This window comes from Grus americana, chromosome 2 (genome assembly GCF_028858705.1).
Source record: "Grus americana isolate bGruAme1 chromosome 2, bGruAme1.mat, whole genome shotgun sequence".
Taxonomy (NCBI): domain Eukaryota; kingdom Metazoa; phylum Chordata; class Aves; order Gruiformes; family Gruidae; genus Grus; species Grus americana.
In genome coordinates this window covers 56564931-56579482 of record NC_072853.1, presented here as the reverse complement: position 1 = coordinate 56579482, position 14552 = coordinate 56564931, and positions in this window count along the sequence as shown.

Below are 14552 nucleotides of genomic sequence, written 5' to 3'. Positions count from 1 at the left end.
GCTAAACTATTGAGAGCTTGTGCTGCTTTTGGCTGGGGTAGAGGTAATGGCTGGGCATCGGCTGGTTGGTGGTGAGCAGTTGTTTTCATTTGCATCACTTGTCTGTCTTTGGTTTTATTTCTCTCTGTAATTTGGCTTTTCATTACAATTTTTTTATTATTATTTTTATTTTATTTCAATTATTAAACTGTTCTTATCTCAACCCACAAGTTTTCTCACTTTTACCCTTCCAATTCTCTTCCTCCATCCTGCTGTGGGGGGGGAGTGAGCGAGCCGCTGCATGGCGCTTAGTTGGCGGCTGGGGTTAAACCATGACAGAATTAATACAAACTGTCCTGCAAATGCATCAAACCCTCCCATACTTCTGAAAAATATAACATTGTACAACATTTATCATACCCATTATTGCTTAGATTGGCCTTAGAATTATTCCTGGTGTTACAATCCTGTCCCTTTTCTTCCATCTACCTCTCCAAATTCCTACTTGTGTCAGCACTAATACTTGTAAAACAGAACAGAAAGTTTTACTTTTACCACTTGAGGAATGGAGGAAAAGGCAACAAAAGGTGTGCATTTTACTTTTTTAACAATTGCTATAAACACAGTATCACCTCAGGTTTTGTTTGCCCTCAGGACTATATACAAGTTTTATACAATTCATGTTTTATGACAAGTCTTTTCAAGAGTTGTCTAATCCCCAGTCACCAAAGATGACAGGAACTGATGATCTAGCAAATTAAGACTAATTTTTAGACTTTTATCAGTTCCTGGGCTGGGTTTATTTAATGACAAATTCCCCTTATCAGAGATTTCAACTACAGCATCGTTCAGTCACACTCCAGTACCTGAACTCAGCCAACTTGAGAACAGCTGTCCATTTAGTGGAGTCAGTTAAAAAAACTACCACAAAACCCTGAGAGGTTGAGCTCAATGCACCACAAACACTGTTAAAAAAGCAGGTGCTAATCACCAGAGTGAAAAAAATAAACCAACATGAAGCAGATGAGAAGTCAACGGATTTGGCATCCAATATTTTACTGGTGTTTTAAGCGTTTCTGCTACTCTTTCCAGAGCATCTACAGATTGAGTATGACAGATCACACAACGGAGAACAGAATCTAGTTTTTGAGAGAGGCTAGAGCCCTGCACTCTCAGTTCCTATTCCCCAATTAAAAAAATCTAAGGCTTTTGCACTTGTTTTGTTGTTTGCCTTTTTTAAGAGTTCATTAACTAACACATGCTAAAATACCAGAAATGACAAGGGTAAACAGCAAATATTAAAGATACTTTGCTGTGGATTTAACACTAGTAACAAATTTGAGAAATGCCTACACACCAAAACATGTAATATAACACAGTGGCATTTCTGTAACAGCAATAATTCACCTGGCAAAAGCAGCAGCAGAAATGCAGTAACACATCGTGAGGCTCCTGCCAACAGGTAGAGTTCAAGCTCTATGGAAATTTGGGGAACATGCTCAGTTGACATGTACAGGCAGACGGCAATGCTGCTGCATTATCACCATCTTTCTTATCCATGCCAATTACAACGAAACCAGAACTGGTATGCCGCCTTACAAACATCACTTAACTTGGGTCTGCTGGTTTGTCCTTTAAACCACTTGCTACCACCTACTAGCACACGGAGTTCAGAATCCCAGCTCTATTTTGTCAGCTGCATAAACCTGCTCAATACATAGAGCGAATGACAAAGAGCGCACGTGCTGCACTGAGTACTGCGCGCTGAATCCAGAGAGCGTCACTTTTTAATCCATTATTGAGATATTATCTTTTAGACTGGATGTAGAAAAATCTATTAAAGTACCATGCTTCTTCACTGAATTGTGATCATTATTCTATTCATAGAATTTTCAAACAGCATTAAGTTCATTTTACAGAAGTCACTTCATAATGCTTTAACTGGGAGGTCAGTACGAACAGTCTAGTTTACCTTACCAAAGGCAAAGAATATTCAATTCCAAGGCCTTATCATTCCCAGAAATAAGCATGTTCTGAAAGTATATTAATGACACCCAAATCTTTAGGGTTAAAACTGTGAAAATTACATTTCTTGTGCTTTATATTGAATTTTTGCCACCATGTATTGAATACAGTTGAAGAGATCTATAAATTACAGGCTGTCACTTGAACTGACAACTCTATAACATACGGAGAAACTAAGAACAGCTTTGCTTGGATCTCTTCAGAGTGCGATACATGACACAGATGATCAGTTTCCATGTATGATTTTTTTTTCATGTTTAAAACCCTGCATGTTCCAATGTAACACAGGCAAATCATATCCAACTTTTAGTGAATATTAAATGAAAACAGAACTATATTGGTTGAGATAAAACCCATTCTATTGTAACAGCTGAAAGAAAAAGTAAAGAAAGACTTTGATCTAGAAAAATTGTTTATGTAACAGCTTCTCTAATTATTTTCAGTTATTATTTGATAACTCTATCTGCTGCGCCTTTGTTTTTGGCTTAAAGAGTCCTGTATATTCTCAAGCTAACATCACTGGCTATTGACCTAGAAACCCAAGTAAAAGGAAAGTCTCCCCTTCTGCCTTCACCGGTTGTTTTATTAGGCCCATATTGAATATAATCAACTGGAGATTAGGTTGCATGCAAACGTTTTCCCAACTTCACTATAACGGATAGGAGTATAATGTTTCCATGCTCCCAGCACAGTAGTTTTTAGCAAAGCCTTATTGTAGATGCAGTTTTACCCACCAAAATTTTTTTTTCTGATGTAGCTTAATTCATTTGGAGATCTGTTTTGAGCCATGCCAACAAAATAATAGTTTTATTGATCCATGTTACGTCTCTAGCAGTGCAACCTGCTGGAATAGATGCTGATATCTTTCAAACTCACGTTGTATGTAAAAGAATTTTTTTTTTTTAACCATAGTATGTAAGTTTCCACACCAGAAGAGGACTATATCATCTTCTCTTTTCAGACATATTCCCATCAATGCCAATGCCAATTCTTCATCAACATCACATGAAGTATTTAGCCTTTCTGTAAATTTCTAAATTTTTAGTTATTTTTTTCAGTACCATATGTAGAGTTGGGATTAACAAGTTCTGTTTTCCACCTCTGCCCCAGATTCACTCAATACCCAAGGGGAAAGTAAATTTAAATATTTATAAGCTCAGTAGATTATTAATTATGATTAACATCACCACCTCCAGGGCTGAGATGTTGCAAAATGGCATGCATGTGAACACTGAAAACATTCACAAACACATTCAAGGCAAGGTGCGGCACCCACTCAGCTTGGGGCGGCAGCTGGTCTCCGGGGTTCCTCTCTGCAGGGAATGGCTGGGAAGCAGGAATCTGCCACCACAGCCAGCAAAGGCTTCTTCAGAGGCAACCATAGGGAAGACCAAGCAGTTAAATTACTGAAACAGCAGCAGGACCCACAAGTTCACAATATTTGTCTTCTATGCCAATTTACATAGCCAAACAGCCTTACGAGAAAACCTACATGAAACACCAGCTTTCTAGAAAAATGTATAAACATCCTTAGAATTTGAAATTAAATTCACATGTGTTTTCTAAAACAAGCTCCAGCTCAGTCTGTAGCACCTTGTGCAGTAATTTTGGGCAATCCTATGGCTTCAGAGTATCACAAAAAAACCCATACCTTATGAAATACACAATTATTACTGTTTTCAATTTACTTGCCAAATATAATAAAAATGAACTGAATAATAACACAAATAGACACTAAAAATATGTATGCTTCACAGCTGGCAAAAGAAGTTCAGTATCTGATAACACAGGACCAAACAAGTGCTGATTGCCACTCCCAAATCTGTTGTGTAGCCCTCTCTACACAAGAAAAATCATGCTGCTTTAAATAAAATTAGTGTAGGTAGTTTAATGGCAGCCCTACTATACATAAGACAAAACAGCGCCATTGTCCTCCCCCAGCCCCAAAAAGAAAATTGCCTCTATCAGTATGAGGCATTTTTAAGGGTGGTAAAATCCTTGCTCTTAAGTACTAAAACCCACCAAATGTAATTACCCTTCGAAAATATGCATCTGCAACTGACTTTTCTAATGACATACACAAACTGCAAACTTCCGAGACATACATTTGTGTATCTTTTCAATGACTTCAAAGTCTGACTGAGGTGGCACACTAAAAACTTACTTAGGAAAGGAAAAGAACTAAAGAACTAGCAACCAAAAGAAGAAAGAAGCCAACCACAATAGAAAACTGTAAGCTAGTTTTATCATAAAATAAATAAAATATCATGAAATTGTAGCACACAAAAGGAGCGCTGCAGGTAACAACCGATGCAACTTCTCCATTGTTTGCTGGTAGGATATACAGATTTTGCCATATTCCAAGATATGTTTGTGATAGTCATTGCCAGAAAATTAATTGCTCTTCATTATCTTTGTCAAAGAACTTGGATTTGAATTTACATCTTAGTATGTCAGTCACATTAATTTAACGAACCATCTAGACAACAAAGAACTCCACATATTAATCATTTCCTCCTTCAGCTGGAAAGTTGCATTTCATTTCCTCCAAAAACTTCAAACAATGAGTGATAAAACCGCACCTGATCACCAGTGGTACAAGTTATGTAAATTTTGGAGAACTGCAACCCCAAATTTCAGGATTAAAACTCCAGAAGCATGACCCGTGAACGATCTCTGCAAGCCAGCACAAAGAAAACTTACAGAATTTGTAAAGATTAAAACATCTAAAAAACAAGAAAAGCTAAAACCACTAGACTGAAATAATCCAAGGAGTTTCTGGGTAAATCTATCCATCAGTTGGTTGGGTTTTTTCCCCCAAGCTCTTACATTTTTAGTCCATTCAACCAATTAAAAAAATCCCACCAAATATGAAAAGCTCTTTAGGCTATCTTAAAAGAACAGCATCTCCTTTGAAGCCACCACAATTGAAAATTGAAAGAGAAGGGTGTCAGATGATACTTTTCTTCAAATTCAATTAAAAAAAAAGGCATTTTAGGTTTTGTACAGATTAGCATTATGCTTTTATATGGCATTTTGTTCACAATATTAAAACCTACTGGAGTTAGATTATTACAAGTATAGTAAAATATCTGCCAATTTAATTATCTTACACCAGGTAATATTAATTAATACACTCAATATTATGTGGAAGCCCTGTATTGGACAGAGGAAAACAATAAGCAGGAATTATGGACTTCCACAGTAACATCATAGAAAAACTCTACTAATACCATGAAATGAGAGAGTTTCATTGCTGGTATGTTTAGCTTTAGAATTTACATTTAGCATTCAATGTAATCCATGCTAATAAAAATTAGTTAAAATTTATTTGCACTGCAACATCCAAAAAATTCTGCACCTTGACTGGTGATGCCCATATTTAAAACCACACCTAGACAGCCTACAAATATTAAAGTAGCAATAAGCCTAACTACCAGGGTAAGTTAAATGCTAAATTTCACAGAAGTTGTTATAGAAAAAACATTAAAATTATAGCTTCTGACTCTTAGATGTAACTCCTGTTTTACAAAGTGAGTTATGGTTTTAAAGAGAAGTGATTCTTACTAAATTCGTTGTGAACAAGAGAACCTGCATTTTTTTGTCACTGGGATAGCTCTTTTTCCACAACTGTCAAGATAACAGTATTATCATCATACATTGTGTTTTTACAAACCATGTATCCAGCTCAAGCTCTGGTAGTACCAGAGATCTATGTTCTGTCCCAAGAGTTCCTTTCTGCCAGATGCCTGTCTTCTAGCACAAAGATAATTTGTAATTATTTGTAATACAAAAGCCCAGGGATCCTACTGAAACTGTAAAAGAGGAAGTAAACTTCATGCGCTGACTTTAACTAGATCATAGAAACATGAAATTTTCATACTACAGAGGACAAAATTGAAACAAAAATACATTTTATCGATACATAACTACATGAACTGATTTGAGTGAAGAGTTATTCACTGCTAGCAAATATACAGAACAACCAACCTGAAACTAAATTTATTTTCCTTAAAATAATTTTCAGTTTGGTCCAAACTTGCATTCCGATTTGGAATGTCAAACCCTACCACAGAACACTTGCTCCTCACTCTTCCTCTACAGCAGCCATCTGGCCCCTTCCCACCTGACGCCAGCAGCCATCACTCATCCCTTTCTTTGCTTGTGTGCCTCCAAAGACCAAAATAGCCAGTCTAAAAAAGCTCAGTTCCTCGCGAGCTAAGAGGAGAATAAAGAAGGCAGTGTGCAAATGAGAAATCTGTTCCTACTGGTGGCAAAGCTGCCCCTTCCATTGGTCTGAAGTAGAGGGCAGCACCTACTCCTATGAACAAGTGTATCCCCCAGAAGCTAAAATAGTGCATCTCTGCACACTTATGCAAGGTCTTCCCCAGCGCCATGCTTCATGTTGGGCTGTAGCTGGCAAGAATCATTAAGCCATTCCCTGCGCCCTCCAGGAAAGACAGTAGCCCAGATGGAAGCAAGCCAGGGATCGCCTACAAGGTCATATCATAAATTTATCTGTAACACCAAGGATCGTTAAGCTTCTTTTAAAGAAATTTTATAGTTGCATTGATTGCTTAAGCTTTATATTTCTACATACCTTCCCAAGCACCTAAAACAAATGGACAGATGACAAATTATTAACAATTAAGGACATATCAATGAGGATGAAGCGACTTACGTCACACTCTTCAATTATTATTACATCAGAACAATTTCATGATCTAATTCTGCACACAGAAGACAATAGTGAATTTGATTATTTAAAACTAAACATAATATTTGCTCTACTAATTTTTTTTTAAACTGGGTTACATACCACATTAATTCACACAGCGCACTATGCTTATTCAGATTTACATTATTATTGTTTTAGCAACTGGTGAGCACTTTTTCTTTATTTGTTTATTAACATAAAATTCTGTGCTTATTAAGTAATTAGTTGCTATTTTTTAGTCAGGATGTTATGCCAAGCTGCTTCTGGAAGAAACTGGGACATGTTCATTATCTGTACTTTTGTTTACTTACTATTACAGAAGCTATGCAAGGAAAAAATATCAAACCCTGTTCTCTATTTAAATACATCTTATTTACTTACCAAAGGAAACACTACTTGTAGGTAGTGAACTGATTGCTCCTAAACATTATGATCTCATGTTTTAGAATTGGTAGATCTCAGTCTCTCATGTATACTTGGAATTCACAGATTAGACAAGAGAAAAAAGATGCCTTCTACTTTTTCAATGTACAACTAATAATAAACACCACTAAGGACCCCAGTTATATTTCCCAAATATTTTTGGTCAGACATATTTTGTTTAGGTATTAACTTTGATTTTTACCTTCTTAACTAATTATCCACTGAAGCCACTGTACTTTGTGTTCATCTTTTTCACAAATTCTTCCCTACTAGTTCTAAACTGTCACAGCACTTTACTGATGAAACCTAAATAAAATATTTTTTCCTAGTACATTATCTTCTAGTAACAGGACAGAATAAACTATAATCTCTTTGGATATATTTGAGCAGAGTGTTGTGTGAACCTACTTACTGGATCACCACTCCTTACTCGGGCAATTATATATCCCTTCCCATCCCACTTCCCAGCAGCTGCCCCAAATAAGCAGTCATCCCCCACTTTCCACTGCAGCCTAAAGAAAAACTGGAAGTGGGGAGTGCCAGATCCCTGCTGTTACTCAGCTTCAGAGATGAAGGCATGCTGTCGCTGCTGCCAACATCAAAGGCTCTTTCACTCTACTGTACCTCCACAGCTTCAACCAAGTTTGTTTTCCCTGATGTCAAGCCCAAAAGGTGAGGGATGGCTGGGATGGGAAGGATAAGTATGGCCAGAAAAGGAGTCATGCCCTTCCTTTTTCTAAAATCAACCTGCATCCTTACCTTCCTGGTTTTGGCTATGGCAAGCCGAGGACATAGTTGTTATGTGGACAGCAATTGCCTCTCTTACGCCAGCATGTCTGGGGATGCAGCCTAAGTGCAAGCCTCCCACAGCCTACTTCCAGCCCAACTCTGGGCTCATTTGGGGTTTTTTTTGTTTGTTTGTTTTTTCTGGTTGTTTTTTTTTTTTTTTTTTTTTTGCAACAATTTGAAAACTGTGGTCCATGAGGCTCATGGTACAGCAGAAAGAGCTGATGAATTTGTCAGGTGAAAAATCTGAAGCAGGCATATGGCAAACCATGACTAGTTTTAGAGATAGTGAATCATTCACTGATTCAAAATAATGAGATCCATTAGTTCAGAGAAAAGCTTAGTAGATTATACTAGATATACAATAAACTGAAGACAAATGTCATACTATATTTGGCATTTTGAGGCCAGCTATGTGACAACAAGCTTTACAGAAGAAAGTAGATTTGCATTTGTTGGTATTTATTCCTAAACAACAGCATCTTCCATATTAGTCTAAAACCAGCTTGTAACAACCAGCAATGTTTACTCAGAAAATAGGCAAACCTTTTCTGTAAGAAAATACAGCTAAAACATATTAGGGAAGTGCCTAAAGGGTACAACTGAGATCAGAACCCCAAAGTGTTAGATACAGTGCATATGCACATCAGTTTTGCTTTAACTACATCTACAGAATTAAGCCATGCAGCTCTGAAGCAAGAATGCAGTTACTGCAATACCAAGACAACATATTCCGGTACAGACACATATAGAAATGCAAATAGGCTACCCCACAGAAAAAAACTTTTTTCCCCTGTATAACTACAGTCATACCAAGGGGTTTACAGTTAAATCCTTACTTTTGGAGGAAAAAAAACCAACACCAAAACAAAACACAAAACATGCCCTCCCACCCTGAATATACCTTAACTAAGAATAATGTCAGAGTTGCATCTGGAGTATTAAATTTTTGAGGCAGCTATACCTATCTTCTCTTTCAGATGTGGGAAAACTAAAGAACACAACTTATTTTCTCCAAGTCAGAAATGAGATCCCTAGAACAAGGAACGTAAAGTTCCCTGCTTCTCTGTAATAAACACCCTATTTTTGACCTAGCTACCTAGAACATTACAGCTGGGTGTTTACTAAAATTCAAACACTTAGAAGTAGTAAACACTCAAAATCACAAGCTCTGGAAGCTTTTTATATTCCTATTTTACTCCTCTGTAGAAAAAAGCCCCTCAAGAGTATATGTCACACTGACTGCATAACTATACTATATAAGGACTGTACTAACATGAACTGAAGAAGCAGTATGGCCTCATTCATCACAAGTTGAATGCAACACCCCAAATGACATCAAACCCCAAATCTACGGGATCTCTCTCCCATTTTCTTTAAGATCACTAACAAATTCACATCCATTACAGTCCTGCATCATATCCAACAGAGCCTTAACATCACCCTTGAATGGACACATTATAGCAACGCTTAACATGCACGGTGAGCGCTTCAAGTGCTTTCCAGATGAGAAATAAGTATAAGAATGCAATTATGGCTGTTTTGCTGTGCTGGAACAAAAGACTTACACAAATCCATCTGGTTTATGCAATTGGTAAAAAGGCCTTACCCTATTTTATTATTATTCCTCATATAAGGATGACCATTAACCTCAGGGACACCAGGGAGGGGAGAATCCAAACCACACCATTCTCACAAACAGATACTTTCAAATTATCAGTGTGGATTGCTGGCATTTTCTTTGCCGTTTAACATACGTAAGCACTTAAAAGTAAGATCTGTTTATTTACATCATACACCGACATATGATGTATGGTAACACAGGCTTTCTGAAGAACATCATTAGGTAGAAAACACAAATCCTTAGAACCTGTTAAACATACTAGATGCAGAACAATGCCAATAATGGTAAGAGTTTTCTGGTTTTTAAGATCTGACACCTTAAATTAATAAAAAACCCCGACCGCTCCCCCCAGAAAAAACAACCCCAAAACATCCTCACAGAAAGCTAACCCATAATAAACCCAGCAGACCTCTAACCTGAGCCTGAGCTACAGTGAACCCCGCACGATTCCAAGTGCACAAACGCTAAAGAAACCCGGGCGCACAAGGAGCCCGGCGCCGTAAGGACGGGAGGGACAACCGGGCCAGTAACTACAGCACACGGGCCGGGTCCACCTCCTGAGCAGCCCGACGAAGAAGTCACCGCTGGGACGCGCGGCCTCTCCACAGCGCGGCATCCTCCGCGCCTCCGCCGAGGCAGGCACGCAGGCCAGCCGAGCCACCCCGCCGCCGGAGGGAGCCGATCCCCCAGCGGGATCACCCCCGCGGGGAACGGGAGCGGCCCCGGGACGGGCGAGGGGGGAAAGGGGGCGGAGCCACCAGCGGCCCCTCCCCTCCCCCAGCCTCCGGGCAGCCCAGGCCGGCCCCTCCCCCCGCCGGCAGCCGCGCCTGGGGGCGGGGGCGGCTCCCCACCAACCGTTATCCCTCCCCCCCCCCGCCAGCCCGGAAGCGGCTTCCGCGCCCCTCACCGGGAACGGCAGGGGGCTGGGCCGGAGACCCCCGCTCGCGGGCACTAACCGTCGGGGTCCCGCTCGCCGGCGCAGCGGCTCCTTTTCGGCCTCACGCGCGGGGCTCGGCCTCACGCGCGGGGCTCCGCCTCGCGCCCCATTCCGCCTCCGCCGCCCGGCTCGCAAGGACGGCCGGGGAGCGGCGCGAGCTCGCCACCGCGCAGGCGCCACCGCCTCGCTCCGCGGCTCGGGGCGGCCGGGGGCGGGGGGAGCGGAGCGGCTTCTGGGACGGGAGGCGCATGCGCCGACGCCCTCCCACCGGAGAGGCGCTCTGCACATGCGCAATGCCGCGAGGGCGGGGACGACGCAGTTCCTGAGCGGAGGGCATGACGGGCACTGTAGTTCGCTCGGGGACGCCTACCGGCAGGGGTGGTGGGCCGGTTTCCGGCCGCCGAACTACAACTCCCAGCGACGGGCGCGCCGTGAGGGCCACAGTCGGAGGTGTTGCTCGCTTGTACCCTCACTCCCGCCCCCCCCCCCCCCCCGATGTTGTGAGCCCCCAGGGTAGTGGGCGGTGGGCTCCGCCAGCCGCAGAGGAGGCCGGTGCAGGAGACCAAGCGTGAGGAGAGCTGGCGGGAGCTGGGCCCGGCTGCGGGCAGCGCGGGGCTGCCTGAGGGGACACCGGCGTAGGGCGCCCCTCCTGCTTCAGCGGGTGACCTCCCGGAGGGGAAAAAACCGGTAAAATAACTTTGTAAAGTTTCCTGAAGCCGCTGAGGGCAGACGGGCAGCGACCCGACTGCACTTCTGGGCAGATTTACAAGGAAATGTAAGTGTTAGCAGTGATTAAAGCAGCATATGAGTAAACCTCTGGTGAGGTAAAATTTGTAACAGTGGGAAGTCGGCCAACGTCAGAAGCCGTTAATGGCAATGCAAGAGCTGACGCAGCTCAAGGTGTTTGCAAGTGGCCTGCCTTCCGAACAACGTTGCTACTGACTTCTACGTTTGCAGCTCACAGGGGAGCAGCCATCGACTTCGGCTTCATCTTGCATAATGAATCTGACCTTGAATCGTTACCCGTCATCTCTGCCACTCTCTGGAATACAAGAAAATGGAGAAACAGTTCTGGATGCGACTCTAGGGAACCTGTGCCAAGAAACACATCTCCATCTCAACATGCATCCTGTTTACAGTGATGTTAGGATTTTTTTATTCTTTGTCTCTTACAATGCAAGTTTCTGTTATGTTAAGCACCTGCATAATTTGAATCCTTTTCAGGATTCCTCATCAACTAGGGAATTTGTTTCAGTAAGAAGCAGACCAATTCATTCCCACAGCCTCAAACATAATCCCTGGGCTACTGGACACATTAATACTGTGGCAGCATGCCACCTGCTTCATTTATTCACTTGAGATTCAATGCTGCTTAGTCCCTGTCAAATGGGCTCTTTGTGCAACCTCCTGCAGTAATGTAAGAGGTCTCCCACAGGAATTTGTGCTATTCAGTAGAAAATACAAGAGGGAGGTTGTAAACACTCCGATTAGTGTTGGAGCACACATATATTGTCTCCACAACATATTACATAATCACACAACTCCCAATTTACCTCCTTCCTCTCCAGAAGAAACAGTTTAACAGCAAGGACTTACGGGTTTATTTAACTTAACATTGCCGCTCATGTTTTTTTTGTTATACAAAAGCTGTGTTACTTCTGGCCAAAGAAGAGAGAAAGGTTATTTCAGTAACATCCTGTAGTAATTTGAGATGATTGTCGGTGAGGATCTCCACTTGAACTGACAGCAGCCAGAGGCTCTCAAGTCTGAAGAATAATTATTATCAGAGGCTGTTGCCAACCCAAGTTCACACGCAATGGGCCCCTCAGCTAATGAACCCAGAATGAATCTTCTCCCATTGTTTGAAGACAAACAAGTGATTGTGTGCAGTGCCGACTATACCAATTTACAGCCATGTGAAATACATTTGGATGACTTCTGACTTAGAAAACTTACTGTAGTCTGAGACCTGCTTAAACAGACCCAGACACTTTCTTATACCCTCCATGCCCCACATTCACCCTGTAAATTCTTACTGGAGTTTTAAGGACAAAGTCAAGCAAGGATTCTGAGGTGGCAAGCTCTCTACTTTGAAATTCAGTCTTGCTGATGTACCTCAGCCTCATAAATGTAATAAAATAATAATGGAGGGGAAGCTTTAGAAAGCATTTTGTCAGAGAAAAAAAAAGGGGAAAAGGCAGAGTTGTGTTAATAAATGAATAATTCCTTCCCATTCCCTCTCAATTATACTACTACTTCCAGAAAGCCAGTTCTGGGGTTGAGTTTATCTTGGAGAGATGGGAGTCTACATGGGCTGTACTATTCTGGGATAGCTTTAGACATAATTCTCATTAGCAATAAAGGAGTACAGTGCAGTCATGAAGAGGCGTAGCTTATGAAAGAAACTGGTTGGCCACAGATGGAACCACGTGAGACAATGAGAGCCTGAATACACAAAGGAAAGCCTAAAGAAGTAGATTAGTTAATGCCTTTGGGGGAAAAAAGTATGTTACTTCTAACAGACGCCACACAGCAGGAGAGCCAAAAGAGCTCTATGACACTGAACTCTGCCCATGCAACTCCCATGAGCACTGCTATGGAGCCACATCATTCCAAGATCTCTATAGTAAGAAGAAAACTTAAAAATACTTAAGCAATGAAGAGGATATAAGAAAACTTGGGTCTTGGCAGCCTTAGATTTGTCTGAAAGGGATTTGCCTTGTTTCTTGCAACATTTTGTATCTGAGTATGTTTTCCTATGGGAGTAGCACAAGTTTTAATGATTTACTGCTTGGTGAAAGATGTCATGCCAAGAGCACGTGGCAAATCTTGGTACAGGTGTTTCTTTTGCAAAACCCAACGAACATTATGATCAGCAAAATATTAGGCTACATATCAACGCTCCTCTCCATGAGCATGAAGGAGTACAGTGGCACAATGGCAGGTGGGGGAACCCCAATACAGTACCCAGAGAAACGAGCCCCTCCCCGCGCTGTCCTGTGACAGCCGTCACTGAGTTATGGGGGTTACTGCCTACAGGAGTGCAGGACTCCTGGGGCGCTGGGGAACTGCATTTTTGGATGGCACAAGATCTATTATAGGATCTGTAGCAGAAGGACCAAAGGCAGGGAAAGGGAGGGATCAAGGTTGTTTGGGGAGGAACAAAGATGGAGAAAAGGAGGGGTAAGAAGATAAAAGAGGCTGCTCAGCTGTAAACAGCTTGTCTGACCATGCCCTGCAGGTACCTCATCACCACAGTCTGTCCCGTCTTCTCCCGGGTGACGGGCTCTCCATGCTGTGTGCAAGGAGGTGTAAGTGCCAGCCACTGGAGAGGGGACCACGAGCCCCAGGGGCCTGCATGGCTCGGGGGCCTGCAGCTGGAGGGACTGGAGCGTGTGTGATCGCCTGCAAACATTGAGCCAGGTATCAAAGCAGCCATCATTTTGGGATGGATACTGGAGGCACCATAGATATGTTATTAGAGGTACAAGCAGGTGTTCTTATATTTTAAGTGCTAGATGTGAAATCCATTAAATGTACTAAAAGCAAGCCACGCACCCTAAGAAATGACAGGAAAGCAATGTCACATTCTAGCCATTGTACTCACTCTCTCTGCATGTGTCAATGCTCCTGAAATCTAGGAACAACAAGTGCCTGTTGGGAAAAACAAACAAACAAACAAAAAACCCCAAACAAAAACCAAAGCAACTAAACAAAAGCTTTTTCTACTTTCAGAGAAAGAGTAACAAAAGGCCTTCAACCCCTTCTCAGTGAGAACCCCAACAGACTCGGATTTGTATAATTTCTTATATGAATTCCCTTTTTTGCTTCCCTTTAAGTTCTGTGATTTACAATTCTGTCCTAAAGAACAGTGATAAAACTGGCTGATGCTTTACCTGGAGAAGCCTCCTAGCCAGAAAAGTTTTTAAAACATATTCTTAAGTATTCTAAAGCACTTATGTAGGTGATGGCTTGCTGGTATCCAGACATAGGTGAAATAAGAGCCCCCCAAATAAATTATTTTTCTTGCAAAATCATTAAGACTAAACAAACAACTTTCC